This window comes from Vulpes lagopus, chromosome 15 (assembly GCF_018345385.1).
Source record: "Vulpes lagopus strain Blue_001 chromosome 15, ASM1834538v1, whole genome shotgun sequence".
NCBI lineage: Eukaryota > Metazoa > Chordata > Mammalia > Carnivora > Canidae > Vulpes > Vulpes lagopus.
The window spans coordinates 47,516,402-47,540,807 of record NC_054838.1 but is presented as its reverse complement, the minus strand read 5'-3'; positions in this window follow the sequence as shown (position 1 = coordinate 47,540,807).

The window sequence follows — 24,406 nt, the reverse complement described above, 5'->3', positions numbered from 1 at the left end:
TTACCCGAAGAATACAAAAACACTAATTCAAAGAAATACATGCATCCTAATATTGATAGCAATATTATGTACAATGGTTAATTTATGGAAACACCTCAAGTTGTGTCCATTGACTGAAGAGTGGATAAAGATGTGATTAAATATAGATGATATATAGATATAGAGATAGAGATATATTAGAATATCATTCAGCAATAAAAAAGAATGAGATCTTGCCATTTGCATCAACATGAATGGATGCAGAGGGTATAAGGCTAAGTGGAATGAATCAGTCAGAAGAAGGCAAATACCATATGATTTCACTCATATGTGGAACTTAAGAAAAAAACAAGTGAGCAAGGAAAAATAGAGGCAAACTAAGAAACAGGCTCAAATATAGAGAGAAAATTGATGGTTACCAGAAGGGAGGTGGGCAGTGGTGTAAATTAAATAGGTGACAGAGCATTATCACCTATTTTATATTATATGGGTATTATAAGTAATTGTTGAATGACTTTACTGCATATGTGAAACTAATATCACACTGTATGTTAACTAACTGGTGTTTAAATAAAACCTTTTTTTAAGGAAAAAAGTGCAACTATAGATTTAGGAAAGAAGTTGAGGAAATTTTCCACAAAGCAGAATTTAAAAAAAAAAATTCCCCCCCCAAAAAAAGAATCCAAAATAAGGTAAAGATAAGAAAATTATATAATTAAATGAACAGATGTTATGTCTGTATGAGGAAAACTATTCCAGAAAAAAAGAGGAATTTACTCAAGAAATAAAATATCAAATTTGTCAGAAATGTAGAATAGATATTTCCATATAATAATGTCTCTAGATCAGAAAATCATATAAAATTGGTCACATATGGTCACATATGACACATATATGACATATAAATATGGTCACACATGACACAATCACAATCATGTCAGACTTTACAAAAACATTACTGGAAATATGAAGACCATAAAACTAGAAAGATTTCTAATCTAGAATTTAATGTCTGGCCACTTTATCACACAGCCAGCTTCAAATATATAGCATTGCAAAAATACCTCAATCTACACATTTTTTTCACAGGAAGTTACTAGAGATATCTGTTTTTGTCATGAAATCAAATTAGGAAATACAAACAAAGAATACTATACAATCCAATATTTAAGAGATCTATCACAGGAAAGACAAAAAATTCTCAGGATGGTAATAAATAAACATTCTAGGAACACACCTATGTAGTTAGTCAAAAGAAAAGTTGTCCAGATAGGAGCAGCAAGATAAAGGGGCTTTAAGGAGATATGTCCCCAATATTAAAAATGGAGCCAAAGGAAAAAAAATTAAAGCAAGGAGTTAACTGATGTGACCAGTCATATATAGAGAAATTTTTATAGTTCAGAGTTTAGAAAATAAGTATTTTAATTTAAGAAATGTTTGTTGAGTTTTTAATGTTTCAGCTATTGTACTAGTTACTTCAGAATACATCAGGGAACAAAAAAGACATTGACATCTACCTTACTAGAGTATGCAATCAAGAAAAAAAAATGTTAGGCAATTAACTCCAGAAAAACAAAACAGAATGAACAGATGTCCAAGAAGGAAAATGTAATCATATTACACTATGTGGAACAACTAGGAACAACCTTCACATTGTCACAATAATTTATAGATTGGAGTTGATTTAAACTAACATTGTGCTAAAACTTATTTTGTTAAAAAGAATGAACCTGTGGATGGGAATCAATAAATATATATAATGGGAAATGATGAAATAAAACTGTATAAGCATGCATATCCATCTCCACTCTCATACATAGATATTCCATCATATCAGCACTACTTTCTGTGGAATTTGAGCCAACTCTCCCTCTGAATTCCTCTCCACTCAGACCTATAGGCACCTGGACTAGACTTAGCATACTAAATGATATGTATTTACAATACCCCAACTAAATGATCTCTGAAATGAGTTTTAGATAATACATAATAGAAACGTTTTACACATTAGAATATCCCGTTGGAGAATATATCACAAAAATTGAGAAGGAGGGTCAGGGCGATGCTAATGAGAATAATGAAAGAGAGGAATAGGAATAAATATTCTTATGCTATAATTTGATAGGAACTTTTTTAAGTAGAAACTATTTTAAGAATATTCACTTGTTTGTAACTTTTTTGTTTGTAACATTTTTTAAAAGTTATTTATTTATTCATTCATTCATTCATTCATTCATTCATTCATTCATTCATGAGAGACACAGAGAGAGAGAGGCAGAGACACAGGCAGAGGGAGAAGCAGGCTCCATACAGGGAGCCCGATGTGGGACTCGATCCTTGGTCTCCAGGATCAGGCTCTGGACTGAAGGCAGCACTAAACTGCTGAGCCATGCGGGATGCCCTGTTTGTAACTTTTAAAATAAGTTTTCTTATATCAAAATCCAGATAGTTGCAAATAGCAAATTCAAAACCTTTCAAAGGACTTTTTTTTGGGGGGGGGGGGTTCCTTATAGATGTTCTCAGTCATCTTCAGAGTTCAGACTATAGAGCTATATCCTTACTATAGGCTAATCACAAATGGCACTCTGATAGGTTTTGCATTAGTAAAGCAATATATATATTTAATTTTTTATATAAAATCATCTTAAGATATAAGAACTCTACATTCTACATTTTTTTAAAATTATTTATTTATTTATGATAGTCACAGAGAGAGAGAGAATGGCAGAGACACAGGCAGAGGGAGAAGCAGGCTCCATGCACCGGGAGCCCGATGTGGGATTTGATCCCGGGTCTCCAGGATTGCGCCCTGGGCCAAAGGCAGGCGCCAAACCGCTGCGCCACCCAGGGATCCCCCTACATTCTACATGTTGTGTTGAAATTCTGAGTCTTTTTGGGATATTTTAAAAATAATACTTTCAATATTATAAAATAAACCATTGGTCTCTGTTCTACACTGTGACTTGAAAATTGAGATGCAAATATGAAGTGCTTAATGGTAATAATTTGATTTATGCAATATAAACAATACCCTATACCCTAATAAATAAGACATCTTATCTCATCTTTTTTTTAAATCACCTCCTTCGGGATCCCTGGGTGGCGCAGCGGTTTGGCGCCTGCCTTTGGCCCAGGGCGCGATCCTGGAGACCCGGGATCGAATCCCACGTTGGGTTCCCAGTGCATGGAGCCTGCTTCTCCCTCTGCCTGTGTCTCTGCCTCTCTCCCTCTCTCTCTGTGTGACTATCATAAATAAAGAAAAATTAAAAAAATATATTTAAAAAAAATAAATCACCTCCTTCATTTCATCAAGATATTGCATTTTTCCTCATCATTTTAAAAGTAAAAAAATCTAAAAAATCAAGCATTTAGATACTCAATCTTTATTGGCATAATTATAATGTTTTTATGTTTGAAACCCCATCATGTCCTAACTGATAATGTGAAAACTGACAGTTTCTTAAATTAAATAAAATAATGCTGGCACACTACCCTCCATCCATTAAAAAAAGAGATATTTAAAATTAAGTGTGTTCTTATAAAAAGATGCATTAAACTAGCTTATTAATGTTCTAGGAAGTTAATTTTAACTGAAATCTTGTTTGTAAACCTATTGTGGATTTATTCAAGAAAGTATATATTATTATTATGACTTAATAATCATTACCACTCTGCAGAAAATGTGTCCATAGGGTATTAATTTAACTTTCCCATAAGCAGGATTAAAGTCCATATTCACTTCATGCACTTTTTATATTGCCAAAAATTAAGATCTATCTAGGCAAAAGCATATTTCAAATAGTCATAGTGAGAGTATTGTAAACGTAGTTTCTGTCTTTACTGAAAAGCTTTAGTACATAATACATATGCTATTAAACTCATCTGGTATTATAAACCCTCCAAAACAGAAAGGAAACCACTTGAAATGCAAGCACTAACCTCCTAAGCTATAAAGCCTGTTTATAAATGCTATGATTTTGATACATTTCACTTTTCCACATATGCAGTGATCATTTGGGGATCAAATCTGGCAGCTAACAATTTGCCATTCAACATTCTGTCAATAGATCATTCTTTATATAGCTTGCTACTTTTCAAAAAGTGATTGAGCTAATTAAACACAACTATAAACCAATACAGATTTAAATAATGTTCAATGGCTTTGGAAAGGACATTATAATTAACAAAAACATATTTTAAATAACCCAAACCAGAGTTCAATTCATTAATCTATGTATTACTTACAAAAGTATAATTTTAATATTTGTGTGTAGTTTATACATGCTTTCCGCAAAATGCTAAGAGTTACACAGCCATGTGCTAAACTGCTTAAAAATGTAGACATTTATTTATTTTTTATTTATTTAGCGATTTAATTTTTTATTCATGAAAGACACAGAGAGAGACAGGCAGAGACATAGACAGAGGGAGAAGCAGGCTCCACGCAGGGAGCCTAATGTGGGACTTGATCCTGGGACTCCAGGATCACACCCTGGGCTGATGGCCGATGCTCAACCACTGAGCCACCCAGATATCCCTGTAGACACTTTTATAAAGTTAAAAGAATAGTGTGAACATGGCAAGTAAAACCTTTTATCAAAATGTCTATATTTGGTTATAAAGAATACTTTCTATGCTTTCAATTTTTTGAACACTTAAAATTACTTTGTATCAAGGTAAATAAAAATGTATTATCAGTGAAATTAATCTAATAAAATAGATAAAGCTTAAAAATAAGAAAAAGAGAATTTTGTAAAAGTAATGTTACCTAGGTACTTGGATCTTTTGGATTTTCATTGTCCATCGCTGTGAACTTCTGTGACAACTTAAACAATTTCAATTGTTTAGGCCAATTCAGCAAGTAGGGGAAAGATATACATCATTGAATATGCTTCACCAATATGATACAATTATTACTGATAACGTGAGACTGTGGTACATGACTCCTCTGAGGATTAATTTACCTGATTGCAAATTGGTACATACAATTTTTAGTGCTTTAGTCCTTTGAGTTCCGCTTCTATAATTAGTGCAACTAGTACATCCTGCAGACTCTTCCTGTGCAATACTGCAGTTTTATTTGTGACAAAATTATTTGATGCATGACAACTTTACTAATCAAAAAGATTTCACAGTATGTATCCCACCCACTCATTTAAAGCTCCTACTCATGAAGACTTTCCACTTAGAAAAAGATGTTTTGATGGGACGCCTGGGTGGCTCAGAGGTTGAGCACGTGCCTTTGGCTCAGGGTATGATCCTGGGGTCCTGGAATTGAGTCCCACATAAGGCTCCCCACAAGAAACTGGTTTCTCCCTCTGCCTATGTCTTTGTCTGTCTCTCCTTATGTCTCTCATAAATAAATAAATAAATAAAATCTTTTTTTTTAAAAAGGAAAGTTATGTTTTGGAAACAGATCTACCTACATGATACAGAGGAGACCCACACGAGGTTTTTAGTGTTAAAAAACAGATCATAAGGAACACCTCTGTGGGTCAACAGCTGAGCATTTGCTTTCAGCTCAGGGCATGACCCCAGAATACTAGAATCAAGTCCCACATCGGGCTTCTTGCATGGAGCCTGCTTCTCCCTCTGCCTGTGTCTCTGCCTCTCTCTCTCTCTGTCTCTCATGAATAAATAAATAAAATCTTAAAAAAGAAAAAAAAACAGATAATAAAAGTTCATCAGAAATAAAAGAAAACCAAAAATATCAAAGTTTGAAATACTAAGATAATTTTGCAAATGAATCAACACTACAGGAAATAAATAATTTAGGGAACAGAATGAAACTAAAAACAAAAATCATTCCAAAATATTATATGCATATTCAAAAAAGTATTGCAGGCTTTAATAAAAGGTGAAAAAATTAATAAAGCTGCAACAGAAGAAGAGCTTTTAGAAATTATAAAAATCATTGCTATAATATGAATGCATTAATTTGACAGAAAGTCATTAGATAATAAAGTATTAACTATATCAGGGACAAAAATTAATGAAATTATATATTTTTTTAATGAGGGATCAATCCAATTAGGGGAAAAAAAGGAAAAAATGGTCAGGTAAACAGTTAGAGAGGACATAGAAAGGGATGCCAGGGTGGTTCAGCAGTTGAGCGTCTGCCTTTGGCTCAGGGTGTGATTTCAGGGTCCGGGATGTAGTCCCACATCAGGTTCCCTGCAAGGAGCCTACTTCTCCCTCTGCCTATGTCTCTGCCTATCTCTGTGTGTAACTCTCATTAATAAATAAATAAAATATTACAAAAAAGAAGTAGAAAGAACTTTACTAGAGCCAAAGTTCTCTCTATGGTGAATAAAATTAATAAAAACAACAATAATAAAACATTAGGCTTATTCTCATGTATGTAATTTTATCATTCTAAAATTTATTAGAAAACAACAGATAGTAAAAGCTTCTAGTAAGAATAAGACAAAGAAAAAATCAATTACTTTCTTATCATAGACAAAGAAATTTAGGATAGAAATGAAAATAACCCAACAATGCTGTTTCTGATAGTGGGACTGAAATTGGACAGAGATTTTACAGGTAATTATTGTTATTCTGTAATATTAAATTGTGACTATTTGTACATATGGATTTGCTTAACTAATTTTAAAGGTTTAAAAAAAATTAAGGAGATACTTTCTAGCACTTACTGAAAGATATTTCAAAGAAGTTGTAACGGTTACACTAATTATCCCAAAGTAGTATGTCTTTGTCTGCTTGAGTTGCTATAACAAAATATCAGACTGGGTGGCATGAACAACAGAAATTTATCACAGTTCTGGAGGCTCAAAGTGCAAGATCAAAGTACCAATGGATTTGGTTCCAAACTAGAGCTCTTTTCCTGGTTCACAGATGGCAGCCTTCTTGCTGTATCATCGCATGACAGAAAGAAAGCTCTCCTGTCTCTTCCTTTTATAAGGGCATTAATCTTATCATGAGGGCCTCATGACCACATATAACTCTACTTACCTCTTGAAATCCCTATCTCCAAAACCATCATATTTGGGATGGGACTTCAACATATGAATGACTAAATAGGAATTTTGGTGGGACACAAACATTCAGCCCACAGTCCTTCAACAGTCCATAATGTTTTGGGAGCCAGTCCCCCCAAATCTACCTCTTTTCTCAGTGTTCCACAGCTCTTGATATTTGTGCCCTGTGTAGTCCCATTCCTCTGAATATGGGATTGTCCTGTAACTCCTTTTTGAATATGGCGTTGAATTTTGAAAATCAGTATTTTGGGAAGACCCTCAATAGAATATAGAAGAGACAATACTGAGTGACTTCTGAGGCGAGGTCATAAGAAGCTTTGCATTTCTTGGGTTTCCTGAATTTCTCACCCTTTAGATGTTCCCCTTTGGAACCCAATTACCAGGCTGCAGGAAGCCACATGAATATTCATGCATAAGTGTTCTAGTCAACTGCCTTAACAACTGCCTTAAATAGCCAGTATCAGATGCTTGCCATGTGAATAAGCCATCTTGGTGTCCAGCTCAGTTGTGCCTTCAGATGCCTCTACCCTCAGTTGCTATCTGACTATATCTGCATGAAAGACCCCAAGCAAGATCTGCGTGATTATGCCCATTCAACCCATGGAAACATAAAAAATGGTAACATATTTTTGTTTTAAGTTAATTTGTTTCATAGAAATAAATAACAGGAACACTGCATGGGGAGCCCTAGCACTTGAATCTTGGTGTATCTGCCACCAAATATTTTCCCTCCAGTATACTATTCTTTTTTTATAGTTCACTTATTATAACAGAATTATATATTAATAAGATGTAGGCAACTACTCTTTATATACTCTTTGGATTTTGGTGAGTACAGCACATCCTCAGGAATCAGTTCTTAAGATAGGTGAGCTCTCAGCTTATTCCTAAAGTTCCTGCAGAAGAATCATATATCTGGTTAACAAACACAAAGTTCCTGGGTCTGTATTGGGTTGATGGTGTCAACAGAACAGAGCATTATGAATCTGACAAAGGAAGCATCATCTTCCACAAAGCAATATATAGGCATGGGCTGTGCTATTTGCTGAGGGGAGAGTCTATCACATGATATTATTCTATTCCAGAGTTTATAGATAGTCATATATATAACTCAGACTGAAATGATGAATTGAAAATATGTAACAATCTCCTTTGTCTCTATAACAAGACTCCATAAAATTAAAAGAAGAAAAAAATGATGGGAAACCCTCAATGGAGAGAGCATAAGACATTTCTAGAGAAGCTTAGGAAAACTGACAGTGGCTTTGAAATAACCTAATTGGTACATAAAGGATACCACTGTTTTAAGAACTCCTTTCTCCTCACAAAGCACTATGTAACTAAGAACTAAAACTCAAAGATGATTTCAAGCCATAATCTTATAACTAGATAATCTATCAACTGATAAGATGGTAGAACAAAGATACTTTTAGAAAGGCAAGAATTGAAAAACCCTTTAATTCTCCAATAAACCTTTTCATCAGAAATTATTTGAGAACGCAGGAGAACAGAAAACAAAAGATGCAAGATACAGATTCCTGGAACAGCAGATCCCATTCTGGGGGTTTAAGGAAAGTTCAAGGTAGGCAGCAGTATAGTTCTGGACCTTGAGAGCAAATAGCCTCTTCTAGAGCAGTAGAGTTGGATCTAGGAGGAAGGGATACAGGAAATACTATCTTGTGTAATAATATCTCTCTTTCATAGAAGAAAATATCCATTGGAAGAGGCACCTTTGTAAATTTTGGAATTTTGTAACTGCTCAGTAATTTTAAAAAAAAGTTTAACCCAGAGTAGTTTCTTTTTGTCCCTTTATACTTATTTGAATTTGTCAGATATCTAGTCTAAATTAATTGTAAAGAAGCAAAAATTTTCAGACTACAATTGGAATTCTGAATTTGAATTTTGAGAGGAGTTTCATTTTAAAAGAAATAGAAGGCTTTTTTTTTAAAATGTGGGTCTTTGTAATTTAAATTGAGTGAGCCTAATGTCATGTGATGAACACTTATTTAATAGAAGGTAAGTTTACTGAACTGTTGGATTGATATTTTCCAGAATGTCAATCAAGCTGAGAAAGTACAACTGTTCAGCATAATAAGCTAAAAATACTTCAGAAATAAAAGCTGCAAGCAACTTAAATAGGCTTAATATTTTGAAGCAAAGCAGGTTCAGAACGGAATACCTAAGTGCCAGTTTTCATGCAGTTATATTCATGGCATTTCAGAGCTTTCTTTAGACCTCACTGCAGGCCATTTACTTTACTTTAGGGGATTTAACATTGTAGAGAAACTTTTCAGTTATATACTCAGTTATGGCTCTTAAATCTCTTCCATTCTGCACTGATCACAGGTGTTACATAATGATGCTCACATAACTTTTGTCATGCCCAGGAGCTAGTCATGATTTTCTGGCAAAATAACAAAAGAAAAGGAAAATTACTCTCCTCCTTACAAGGTTGAATTTCCCTTGAGATTTAGTTTAATTGTTCTGCTACAGGGAGGGGGTATGTAAATATTATATTCCATATTTCTCTTAACTCTTACAGGGAAAAAAGAGGGATAAGTGATCTCAAACTCTAACATTTTCTTTAGTCACATCCATGCAAAACCTTTGGGCAGAGAATGATATGCTATATCAATCTAAAGCATTTTTCTGATCTAGACATGATTTTCTATCTCCACATTGCCAGAATTTTAAAAACTATTTTATTTATTCATACACACACAAAGAGAAATAGGCAGAGACATAGGCAGAGGGAGAAGCAGGCTCCCTGCGGGGAGCCTGATGTGGAACTTGATCCCAGGATCCTGGGATCATGACCCGAGCCAGAGGCAGCTGCTCAACTACTGAGCCACCCAGGTGGCTGCCAGAAATTTAAGTACTGCTTTAGAAATTTAGTATAAACATTGTTTTATGGGATATTTAAGTTTGATATCTATATTTCAAGAATCTGAGAATTGACAATTGCCTTTGCATAGAAATTTCATGGGCATCCCCCCCAAAGTATATAAAGTTTTTATATACTAATATTTATTATTGACTTAGTAAACTCTTATAAAGTTTATTTATATTTAGAAGATACAGATTTAATTTGGGAGGAACTTGGGAGATGACAGAGTAGAAGTATGCTGAGCTCACCTGTCCCATATTTATAGCTAGATATCATCCCAGTCCCATCAAAGCCAATAAACAAGAGAGGGAAGACTGTTCTGAAGACTGTCAGAACAAACTCCACAACTAAATATAGAGAAGAAGCTGCATCTAACAGGTTAGGAAGGTCAAAAAGACAGAGGGAGACTAACAACAGGAGAAAGGGAGCTGCACACACAGAGAGGGCAGAAAAACAGTCCCCCATAGCAGGGAGTTCACATGGGGAAGACTAAGCCCCATACCATTTGCTTTAAAAACCAGGAGAGCTGAATTCCATGAGCGTGTAAAAGCAGTGGGGCCTGGAACCTGAAACCTTGGAGGTAGGTGACTCCATCCTGGGTGAGCTGTGAAGGCCAGGTCCCCACCCTTAAATAGACAGCAGCCTGCATGGAGAGGCAACATTAAAATTGCACTTTATACAATGCAGGGGGCAAATAGGAGACATCTGTTCATACTAATTTCTGAGCATGTTGGGGAACTTCTCCAAAAACAAGGAAGCTGGCAGGTGCCATTTTCCTCCCCCACCCACTGGCATAAGCACAGAGACCCATCAGGAGATAGAGCTGCAGGACATTTTTAACTAATCCCCTAGCAGTGTACCATGCCTATAGGTTCTTGTGAGGACTCACCAACTCCAAGCCTGCTACCCTTGGTCCTTGGTTCAGAGCAAATTTTCTTGAAACTCGGGACAATGTAACCCAGTTGCTGTATGCACAGATGCCACTGAGCACCAGCCACATCTGCCATATCCACTTAGCTATGCACTGCTATTGCCCTTGTGTCTTGGCCAGCTGTATGCCCCCAGCTGCCAATGCAAGATGCTGAGCCTGTGTCCCCAGGTGCCATTACATGCCACACCCACCTAGGTTCCCACAAGTGCCATCACACATCTCACCAAGTTGGGCAACCTAGCCACAGTCAAATGCCACACCTAGCTCCCATGTGCATAGCTGGACCTATGATAAAAGAGTGGAAGACATGAGTGAGGCCCTTATCACAGAGATAAGGAATAAGATAGTAGAGATAAAGGATACAATAAATAAAATGAGAAACACATATGATGGAATGAATAGTGAGATGGAAAAAGCAGAGGAAGGAATTAATGACCTTAGGAAGGAAGGAAGATAGAGAAATGGAAGGTAATCAAGGAAGGAAAGAAGGAAGATAGAGAAATGGAAGGTAATCAAGCTGAAAACAAGAGAGAATAAAGAATTATTCAAAGGGAGAATAGATTTAGAGAATTCAGTGACTCATCAAATGCAATAACATTTATATTATAGGAGTCTCAGAAGAAGAGAGGGAAAGGGGGGGTGTAGAAAATTTATTTGAAGAAATAATAGCTAATAATAGCTGAAAACTTTCCTGAACTGGGGAAGAAACAGATATCCATATGCAAGAGGCACAGAGAATCCTGAACAGAATCAAGAAAAGTAAAGTGACAATAAGATATATTGTAATTAAATTGGAAAAATATAAGAAAAAATCTTAAAAGTAGCAAGAAAAAGAAGCTCTTAACTTACAAGGGAAAATCCATAAGGCTAACAGGAGATTTTTTCAATGAAACTTGACAAGCCAGGAGAGAGTGTCATGATATAGTCAATGTACTGAATGGGAAGAATCTTCAGCCAAGAACACTCTATCCAGCAATAAATATTCCATCATTCAGAATAGAAGTAGGTAGAGTTTCCCAGAAAACAAAAACTAAAGGAGTTCGTGACCACTAAACTAGCCCTGCAAGAAATATTAAAGGGGTCTCTTTGAGTGCAAAGGAGAGACCAGAAGTGAAAATATAGAAGTAGGAAATACAAAAGCAGTAACAATGAATATTTCTGTAAAAAATTCAAGGAACTCAACAACAACAACAAAAAATATAATAACATGCATCTAAAAATGGGGAAGAGAGGAGAAAATAATGGGTTCAAGAAAACAAAACAAAACTAAAAACAGGGGCACCTGAGGGATTCACTCCATTAAGCATCTGCCTTCAGCTCAGGACATAATACTGGGGTCTTGGGATTGGGCTCTATGTTAGGCTCCCTGCTTGGCAGGGAGTCAGCTTCTCCCTCTCTATCACCTTAACAAATTCAAGAAGATTGAACTCCCACTATGCCTATTTTCTGCCCACCACTCTATGAAAGTAGAAGTCAACCACAAGGAAAAATCTGGAAAGAGCACAAATACATGGAGGTTAAATAATATGCTACTAAACAATGAGTGAACCAACCAGGAAATCAAAGAAGAAATAAAAGAGTACATGGGGAAAGGAGGGAGGAAGATGGCTGGGAAGCAGGAGACCTTAGTTGCATCTGGTCTCTGGAATTCAGCTAGACAGCTATCAAATCATTGTGAACACCTCTGAACTCAACTGGAGCTCTAAGAAAAGAATTGCTACAATTCTACAAATAGAAAGGCGACCACTTTTTGCAGGGTAGGAGGTATAGAGAAGTGAATCTGAGGCCATATATCAGATGATAAACTGTGGGGAGGAAAGCCTCTGAAAGTCAGTTACTGGAAAGTGATACAACAGCAAGACCCCTCTCCCTAGGCATCGGTGCACACTGCATGAGTCTGTAAAGTTTAGAGACTCACGTGCCTGAGATAAAACCCCTCAGTCACAGGCTGGGTGAACACAGAATGAAGACAGAAACCAGGGAAACAAGAGTGATTGCTTTTCTCTGAGGTTGCACTGAAGAGTAGAGGGGGTGTGATCTTTCAGCCCTGGGATTGGAAATCTGGAGGCTACCATTTTCATTTTGATCCTCTAAAACAGTGCATAAAGCCGTCAACAAACAAAAGCCACAAAGAGCAATACTGAGCTGCTTACACTGACCCTGACCCTGACAAGGGGGGTGTGATTTCACCTAGGGAAAGACACCTGAGGATTAGTGCAACAGGCCCTGCCCCCAGAAGATCAGCAAGAATGTCCAGGTGATACCAAGTTTACCAATGACACAGAACTATAAAACTCCAGTGCTAGAGGAAGAGAGTATACAGAATTTGTGATTTATTCTAATGATTTTTTAGTCTTTCAATTTTAATTATTTTCCTTCTCAACTAATTTCTTATTTTATCAACTCTTTTTAAAGTTGTTTTAAATTTTCACTTTTACATTTTACATTTTACATCACATTTTACATATTATCCTTTTATTGTAATTATATTTTTTGTATGTATGTTTTCCTTTCTTTACAATTTTGTGATTTAGTTTCTTCTAATAGACCAAAAGACAACCAGGATGTAGGGTATTGCTCTGTTCTGTTTACCTGTCTCATTTTACTCTCTCTCTCTCTCTCTCTCTCTCTCTTCTTTTGGGTTTCTAGTCTCTTCTGATTTGTTTAGTGTATATTTCTCTGGTATCATTGTGGCTTTCGAACATTTTGTTCTCTCATTCATCTATTTTCCTCTGGATAGAGTGAAAGACAGAAAAACTCACCCCCAAAAAGAGAACAAGAGGACGTACTGACTGCCAGGGACCTAATCTGGATGGATATAAGTAAGAGGTTAGAACTAGTGTTCAGAATAATGATTATAAAGATACTAGCTGGGCTTAAAAAAAAAAAAAGCATAGAAGACACTAGAGAATCCCATTCTGGAGAAGTAAAAGAACTAAAATATAATCAGTTGAAATCAAAAAGGTTATTAATGATATGCAATAAAAATGGAAGTTCTATTAGGATAAATGAGGCAGAAAAGAGAATAGTAGTATAGAAGACAAGACAATGGATAATAAAGAAATTGAAAAAAAGAAATATAAAAAAAGTATCAGATCACCAAGGCAGAATTTGAGAGATAAGTGATACCATAAAGTGAAACAGTACTAGAATAATTGAGGTTGAAGAAGAAGAAGAAGAAGAAGAAGAAGAAGAAGAAGAAGAAGAAGAAAGAGTGAGAGAGAGAGAGAGCAAGCACAGAAGGTATAGTTGGATAAATTATAGCTGAGAACTTCCCTAATCTGGAGAAGGAAAAAGGCACTCGAGTCCAGGATGCACAGAGAACCCCCCTAAAATCAATAAAAATAGGTGTTTGAAAATTTCAGAGAAAAATCCTGAAAGCAGCTAGAAGCAAGAGATACTTAACCTGCATCAGTAGAAACATAAGACTAGCAGCAGACCTATCCTCAGAGACTTGGCAGGCCAGAAAGGACTGGCATGATATATTCAGGTTGCTAAATGAGAAAAAATATGCAGCCAAGAATACTTTATCCAGCAAAGCTCATTCAAAAGAGAAGGAGAAATAAAGAGCCTCCAAAACAAACAGAAGCTAAAAGAATTTGCGATCACTAAGCCAGCCCTGCAAGAAATATTAAAGAGGGTATTAAGTGGAGAGTCCAAAAGTAACATAGAATGGAAAAGAACAGAGAAAATATACAGAAACAGTGAGTTTTTAGGTCATACAATTCCAATAAATTCATATCTTTCAAAATTTACTTTGAATGTAAATGAGTTAAATGCCACAATCAAAAGACACAGGGTACCAGACTGGATTAAAAAGGAAGACCTATTGATATACTGTCTACAAGAAACTCATATTTAGACCCAAAGACACTCCACATTGAAAATGAGGAAATGGGGACCCATTTATCATGTTAATGGACATGAAAAGAAAGCTGGGGTATCAATCCTTATATCAGGAAAATTAGATGTTAAGCCAAAGACTGTAGGAAGAGATGAGGAAGGACATTATATAATAATTAAATAGTCTATCCAAAAAGAAAATTGAACAATTGTAAATATTTATGTCCCTAATAAAGAAGCAGCCAATTATATAAACCAATTAATAACAAAATTAAAGAAATGCACTGATAATAATATGATAATGCTAGGAGACTTTAACACCCCTCTCATTGCAATGGACAATTATCTAAGCAGAAGATCAACATGAAAACAAAAGCTTTGAATGACACACTGGACCAGATGGATTTCACAGATATATTCAGAGCATTCTATCCTCAAATGCACATGGAACATTTTCCAGAATAGATCACATAATGGATCATAAATCAGGTCTCAACTGATACCAAAAGACTGGGATTACCCCTTGAATATTTTCAGGCCACATGCTTTGAGAATTGAAATCAATCACAAGAGGAAATTTGGAAGGAACTCAAATACATGGAGGTTAAAGAGAATCTTACTAAGAATGTATAGGTCAACCAGGAAATTAAAGAATTTTTTAGAATCTAGGAAACAAAAGAAAACACAACCTTCAAAACCTTTGGAATGCAGCAAAGGCAGTGCTAAGAGGGAAATACATAGCAATAAAAGTCTTTCTCAAGAAACAAGAAGGTTCTCAAATACACAACATAATCTACCTGAAAGACCTAGAGAAAGAACAGCAAATAAAATCTTAACCCAGCAGGAGAAGAGGATGAATAACAATTAGATCAGAAATCAATGAAACAGAAACCAAAAGAACAGTAGAACAGATCAAGGAAATTAGGAGCAGATTCTTAAAAGAATTAATAAGATCAATAAACTCCTGGCCAGACTTATTAAAAAGAAAAAAAGACTCAAATAAATAAAATCATGAATGAAAGAGGAGAGATTACAAACAACACCAAGGAAATACAAATAAGTAAGGACATGTTATAAGCAACCATATGTCAACAAATTAGGCAATCTGGAAGAAGTGGATGCATTCCTAGAGATGTATAAACTATCAAATTGGAAAAGGAAGAGATAAATACCTGAACAGACTCATAAATAGTAAGGAAATTAAAGTAGTCATCAAAAACCTCCCAACAAACAAGAGTTCAGGGATAGATGCCTTCCCAGGGGAATTCTACCAAAAATTTAGAGAAGAATACCTATGCTTGTGCAACTATTTCAAAAAATACATATGGAATACATACTTCCAAAATCTTTCTATGAAGCCAGCATAACCTTGATCCCAAAACCAGACACAAACCCCACCAAAAAGGAGAATTACAGACAAATATCCCTAATGAATATGGATGCAGAGATTCTCACCACGATACTAACTAATCGGATCCAATAGTACATAAAGAATTATTCACTCTGACCAAGTCGGATTTATTACTGGGCTGCAAGGGTGGTTCAAGAGTCACAAAGCAATTGATGTGATACATTAGATTAATAAAAGAGAGGACAAGAACCCTATCATCCTCTCAATAGATGCAGAAAAATATTTGACAAATACAGCCTCCTTTCTTGACCAAAACTCTTCACAGTGTAGTGAGGGAACATGCCTCAATATCATAAAAAGTATAAATGAAAAGCCCACAGCGCGTATCATTCTCAATAGGGAAAACCTGAGAGCTTTTCCCTAAGGTCAGGAAGAAGAGAGGAATATCCACTCTCCCTACTTTTGTTAAACATAGTACGAGGAGTCCTAGCCTCAGCAATCAGACAACCAAAAGAAATAAGAGGTATTTGACTCGACAAAGAAGAAGTCAAACTCTCACTCTTCACAGATGACATGACAACCTTTGGAAAACCCAAAATTTTCCACCCCCAAATTACTAGAACTCATACAGGAATTCAGCAAAGTGGCAGGATATAAAATCAATGAACAGATCAGTTTGCATCTCTACACACTAACAATGAGAAATGAGAAAGAGATATTAAGGAATCAATCTCATTTACGATTGCACCAAAAACCATAAGAAACCTAGGAAAAGCCTAATCAAAGAGGTAAAGGATCTGTATTCTGAAAAATATAGAACTTTCATGAAAGAAATTGAAGAAGGCACAAATAAATGGAAAAGTATTCCATGCTCATGGATGAGAAGGAACAGATATTGTTAAAATTTCTATACTACCTATAGCAATGTATACATTCACTGCAATCTCTATCAAAATACCATCAACATTTTTCATAGAGCTGGAACAAATAATCCTAAAATTGGTATGGAACCAGAAGATCCTGAATAGCCAGAGGAATATTTAAAAAGAAAACCAAAGCTAGTAACATCATAATTCCAGACTTCAAGATATATTACTAAGCTGTAATCATCAAGACAGTCTGATACAGGCACAAAAACAAACACATGTATCAATGGAACAGACTAGAGAACCAAGAAATGGACCCTCAACTCTGTGGCCAACTAGTCTTTAACAAAACAGGAAAGAATATTCAATGGAAAAAAGAAAATATTTTAGATGCTGTTGGGAAAACTGGACAGCCACATGTAGAAGAATAAAACGACCATTTTTTTACACCATAAACAAAAATAATCTCAAAATGGATGAAAGACTTAAATGTGAGACAGAAATCCATCAAAATCCTAGAGGAGAACACAGGCAGCAACTTCTGTAACCTCGACCACAGCAACTTCTTGCTAGACATATCTCCAAAGGCAAGGGAAATAACTATTGGGATTTCATGAACATAAAAAGCTTTGGCAAAGCAAAGGAAATAGTCAACAAAACCAAAAAACAACTGATAGAATTGGAGAAGATATTTGCAAAGGGCATATCAGATAAAGGGTTGGTATCCAACATCTATAAAGAACTTTTCAAACTCAACATCCAAAGAACAAATAATCTAATCAAGAGGTGGGCAGAAGACATGAACAGACCTTTCTCCAAAGGAGACCTACACATGGCCAACAAGCACATGAGAAAATGCTCCGCATCACTTGCCATCAGGAAAATACAAATCAAAACCACAGTGAAACACCACCTCACACCAGTGAGAATGGCTGAAATTGACGATTTGGGAAATGATAGATGTGGGTGAGGACGCAGAAAAAGGAGAACTCTTTAACACTGCTGTGGGCATGCAAATTGCTATAGCAACTCTGGAAAACAGTATGGGAGTTCCTCCAAAAGTTAAAAATAGAGCTAGATTGTCACCCAGCATTGCACTACTAACTAACACAAAGATACAAATGTATCTGAAGGGGCTTCTGCACCCCAAAGTTTATAGCAGCAATGTCACAATTGCTAAACTATGGAAAGAGCCCAGATGTCCATTGACAGATGAATGCATAAAAAATATGTGGTGTATATTTGGGGGAATATTATTCAGTCATCAAAAAAATTGAAATCTTTATTTGCAATGACATGGATGGAACTAGAGGGTATGATGCTAAGCAAAATAAGTTAGAGAAAGATAATTATCATATGATTTCACTCATATGTGGAAGAGTATAAGGGAAGGGAGGGGAAAATAAAACAAGACAAAATCAGAGAGAGAGAGACAAACCATGTGAGACTGCTAATCATAGGAAACAAACTGATGGACATGAAAGAGGGCACATGATGTAATGAGCACTGAGTGTTACATACATGATGAATCACTGAACTCTACCTTTGAAACTAATAATACACTATATGTTAATTGAATTCAAATCAAGAATTAAAATTATTTTTTTAAAAAAGGACTTGGAAACTATGAAAATGATAATACAATGGTCCAAAATATCTGGAATCCAGCAAAAATGGTTCTGAGAGGATTGTTTATAGCAATATAGGCCTATTGCTCAAAACTTGAGAAAAATTTCAGACAGCCTAACTTTATACCTAAATGATCTAGAAAAAGAACAAGAAACAAAACCTAAAACCAGCAGAATAAAATAAATAATAAATATTAGATCAGAAATAAGTGTATAGAAACTAAAAAAAAAAAAAAATCAATGAAACCAGTAATTGGTTCTTTGAAAACATCAATAAATTAAAACTTCCAGCCAGACTTACCAAGAAAAGAAAAGGAAAGTCTCAAGTAAATAAAATTATCAATGAGAGAGGAAAAAAAAAAAACAAAAGAGAATATTAGGAAATACTATATGTCAACAAATTGGACAACCTGGAGAAATAGGTAACTTCCTGGAAACATATGAGCTTATGAAATAGCAAAACTGGAACAGGAAGATAAGAATACTTGAACTGACAGATAAACTGCAAAGAATTTAATCATTAATCAAACACCTCCCAAAAAACAAAAGCGCAGAACCAGAGGGCTTCACAGGTAAATTTTGCCAAATGCTTAAAGAAGAATTAATATCTTTTTTCTCAAGATACACCAAAAGATAGAAAAGGAAGGAAAATTCCAAATCATCCTTGAAGATGATAACAAAGCCAGATAAAAACATTAGGTGGAAGGAGAGGGAGAGAGAGAACTATAGGCCAATACTACTGATGAACACAAGTCAAAATGTAGTAAAATCCTAGCAAACTGAATCCAACAGTACATTATAAGTATCAGTGACCATGATTAATTGGGATTATTAATGGGATAATAATGGGATTATTCCTGGACTGCCTAGTGTGGTTTAAGATACCCAAATCAATCATCCTGATACATCACATCAGTAAGAGAAAGGATAAAAACCATATGATCCTTTCAATAGATGCAGTAAATGCATTTGACATAGTACTACATGAATTTATGATAAAAAAAACTCTCAACAGATAGGTTTAGAGGGAACATACATCGACAAAATAAGGCCATCTATGAAAAATCCCAGCTAACATAATCCTTAGTGGGGGAAAAAAAAACTGAGAGCTTTCCCCTAAGGTCAGGAACAAGAAGGGGATGTACTCTTACTTTTATTTAACATAGTACTGGAAGTCTTAGCCACAGCAATCAGATAACAAAAAGAAATAAAAAGACATCCAAATTGGTAAGCAGGAAGTAAAACTCTCACTATATCCAGATGATGTGATATTGTATGTAGAAAAAACAAAAGATTCCACCAAAAAAACTGCTGGAACTGATAAATGAATTGAGTAAAGCCCCAGGATACAAAATCAATGTACAGAAATATGTTGTATTTCTATACACCAATAGTGAAGTAGCAGAAAGAGAAATAAAGAAAACAATATCATTTACAAGTGAACCAAAAACAATAAACTACCTAGTAATAAATCTAACCAAAGAGGTAAAAGACTTGTACTCTGAAAACTATAAAACACAGATGAATGAAATTGAAGATGATACACAAAAAATGGAAAGACATTTTATGCTTATGGATTGGAGGAAGAAATATTGTTAAAATGTCTGTACTTCTTAAGCAAAGTACACATTTAATGCAACCCCTTTCAAAACACCAATAGCATTGTTTACAGAGTTACAAAACAAAAAAACAAAAAAACAAAAAACTTCCAAAATATGTATGAAACCACAAAAGACACTGAATAACCAAAGTGATTTGGAGAAAGAAAAGCAAGGTGTCTGGGTGGCTCAATCTGTTGAGCCTCTGCCTTTGGCTCAGGTCATGATCCCAGGGTCCAGGGGTTGAAGCCTGCACCGGGCTCCCAGCTCAACAAGGGGTCTGCTTCTCCTTCTCCCCTTGCTCATGCTATTCCCTCACTCACTCTCCCTCAAATAAATGAATACAATCTTAAAAAAAATAAAAAGAAAAGAAAAGCTGGAGATATCACAATTTCAGTCTTCAAGTTATATTACGAAGCTGTAGGAAGCAAAACAGTATGGTACTGGCACAAAAACAGACACATAGATCAATGTAACAGGATAGAGAATCCAGATATACACCTGTAACTATATGGCCAATTAATATTTGACAGAGTAAGAAAGAATATCTAACAGAAAAAAAAAAGTGTCTTCAACAAATGATTTTGTAAAAACTGGACAGCAATATGCAAAAGAATGAAACTGGACCACTTTCTCACACCATACACAAAAATACATTCAAAATGGATTAAAGGCCTAAGTGTGAGACAGGAAACGATTAAATTCTAATGGAGAACACAGGCAGTGATTTCTTTGGCATTGGCTATTAGCAACTTTTTCTAGATATGTCTCCTGAAGCAAGGAAAATAAAAGCAAAAATAAATAGGACTACATGAAAATAAAAAGCTTCTGCATAGCAAAGGAAATAATCAAAACTAAAAGGTTACGTATGGAATGGGAGAAGATATTTGCAAATTATATATTCAATAAAGGGTTAGTATCCAAAATATATAAAAAGCTTATGAAACTCAACAAGGAAAAAACAAATAACCCAATTTAAAATGGGTAGAAGACATGAACAGGAGGGAGGGGCAAGATGACGGAAGAGTAGGGTCCTCAATCACCTGTCCCCACCAAATACCTGGATAACTTTCAAATCACCCTGAAAACCTACGAATTCGGCCTGAGATTTAAAGAGAGACCAGCTGGAACGCTACAGTGAGAAGAGTTCGCGCTTCTATCGAGGTAGGAAGACGGGGAAAAAGAAATAAAGAAACCAAAGGCCTCCAAGGGGGAGGGGCCCGCGAGGAGCCGGGCTGAGGCCGGGGCGAGTGTCCCCAGCACAGGAGAGCCCCGTCCCGGAGGAGCAGGAGCTGCACCGACCTTTCCGGGCGGAAAGGGGCCCACAGGGAGGTGGAGCAGGACCCAGGAGGGCGGGGATGCCCTCGGGCTCCCGGGGACACTAACAGGCACCTGCGCCCCGGGGACAGGCAGAGGCCGGGAGGGCCCAGGACAGCAAGGACGCTCCTGCCCAGAGCTGAGCAGATCAGCGGCCCCGCCCGGAGCCTCCAGGCCCTGCAGACGGAGAGCCCTGGAGTTACTGCGGGAGCGGACTCCAGGGCTGCAGAGCTGGCCCCGCCACTGGGACTGTTCCTCCTAGGGCCTCACGGGGTGAACAGCCCCCATTGAGCCCTGCACCAGGCAGGAACAGAGCAGCTCCCCCAGGTGCACACACCTGAGAATCAGCACAGCAGGCCCCTCCCCCAGAAGACCAGCTAGAGGGACAGGGGAAAAGCAAGCTATTGACCAAGCAGCACTGTAAAGTTCCAAGGCAAGTCGAAGGATTTACAGTATGTAGAATCAGAGGATACTCCCCCCATGTTTTTTCTTTTCTATCCCCCCCTTTTTTTTCTTCTTCCTTTTTTTTTTCTTTTTTCTCTTCTCTTTTTCTCTTTTTCCCAATACAACTTGTTTTTGGCCACTCTACACTGAGCAAAATGACTAGAAGGAAAAACTCACCTCAAAAGAAAGAATCAGAAACAGTCCTCTTTCCCACAGAGTAACAAAATTTGGACTACAATTCAATGTCAGAAAGCCAATTCAGAAGCACTATTATACAGTTACTGGTGGCTCTAGAAAAAAGCATAAAGGATTCAAGAGACTTTATGATGGCAGAATTTAGATCTAATCAGGCAGAAATTAAAAATTCATTAAATGAGGTGCAATCCAAACTAGAGGTCCTAGAGACAATGGTAATGACGTAGAAGAACGAGTGAGTGACATAGAAGACAAGTTGATGGCAAGGAGGGAAACTGAGGAAAAAAGAGAAAAACAATTAAAAGATCCTGAGGATAGGTTAAGGGAAATAAATGACAGCCTCAGAAGGAAAAATCTCTATTGAATTGGGGTTCCTGAAGGCACTGAAAGGGACAGAGGTCCAGAATATGTATTTGAACAAATCATAGATGAGAACTCTCCTAACTTGGGAAGGGAAACAGGCATTCAGATCCAGAAGCTCAAGAGATCTCCCCCTAAAATCAATAAAAATCGCTCAACACCTTGACATTTAATAGTGAAACCTGAAAATTCCAAAGATAAAGAGAAGATCCTTAAAGCAGCAAGAGACAAGAAATCTCTAACTTTTATGGGGAGAAATATTAGATTAACAGCAGACCTCTCCACAGAGACCTGGCAGGCTAGAAAGGCCTGGCAGGATATATTCAGGGTCCTAAATGAAAAGAACATGCAGCCAAGAATACTTTATCCAGCAAGGCTCTCATTCAGAATAGAAGGAGAGATAAAGAGCTTCCAAGATAGGCAGAAACTGAAAGAATATATGACCACGAAGCCAGCTCTGCAAGAAATACTAAGAGGGATTCTGTAATAGAAAGAGGAAGTCCAAGGGAACAATCCACAAAGACAGGAACTGACTCAGTATCATGATGACACTAAATTCATATCTTTCAATAGTAACTCTGAACGTGAATGGGCTTAATGACCCCATCAAAACGCGTAGGGTTTAAGACTGCGTAAAAAAGCAAGACCCATCTATTTGCTGTCTACAAGAGACTCACTTTAGACCTAAGGACACCTACAGACTGAAAATAAAAGGTTTGAGAACAATTTACCATTCAAATGGTCCTTGAAAGCAGGGGTAGCCATCCTTATATCAGATAAAATAAGTTTATCCCGAAGACAGTAGTAAGAGATGAACAGGGACACTATCATACTTAAAGGATCTATCCAACAAGAGGCCCTAACAAACATCAAAATATTTATGCCCCGAATGTGGGAGCTGCCAAGTATATCAATCAATTAATAACCAAAGTTAAGACATAGTTAGGTAATAATACACTTATACCTGGTGACTTGAATGTAGCACTTCCTACAATTGACAGATTTACTAAGCACAACATCTCCAAAGAAACAAGAGCTTTAAATGATACACTGGACCAGATGGATTTCACAGATATTTACAGAACTTTACATCCAAAGCAACTGAAAACACATTCTTCTCAAATTCATATGGAACTTTCTCCAGAATAGACCACATACTGAGTCACAATTCAGATCTTAATCAAAACCAAACAGATTAACAAAACCAGGAGTTGGTTCTTTGAAATAATTAATAAGATAGATAAATGATTAGCCAACCTTATTAAAAAGAAGAAAGAAAAGACTCAAATTAATATAATCATGAATGAGAAATGAGAGATCACTCCAAACACGAAGGAAATACAAACGATCTTAAAAACTTACTATGAGCTGCTTTACGCCAATAAATTAGGAATCTAGAAGAAATGGACACATTTCTGGAAAACCACAAACTACCAAAACTGGAACTGGAAGAAATAGAAAACCTGAACAGGCTGATAATGAGGGAGGAGATTGAAGCAGTCATCAAAAACCTCCCAAGACACAAAAGTCCAGGGCCAGATGGCTTCCCAGGGGAATTCTATCAAACGTTTAAAGAAGAAACCATACCTATTCTATTAAAGCTGTTTGGAAAGATAGAAAGAGATGGAATACTTCCAAACTCGTTCTATGAGGCCAGCATCACCTTAATTTCAAACCAGACAAAGACCCCACCAAAAAGGAGAATTATAGGCCAATATCCCTGATGAACATGGATGCAAAAATTCTCAACAAGATACTAGCCAATAGGATCCAACAATACATTAAGAAGATTATTCACCATGACCAAGTGGGATTTATCCCCAGTATAAGGCTGGTTCAACCCTTGTAAAGCAATCAGCCTGATTGATCATATCAGCAAGAGAAAAAACAAGAATCATATGATCCTCTCAAAAGATGCAGAGAAAGCATTTGACAAAATACAGCATCCATTCCTGATCAAAAATCTTCAGAGTGTAGGAATAGAGGGGACATTCCTCAGCAACTTAAAA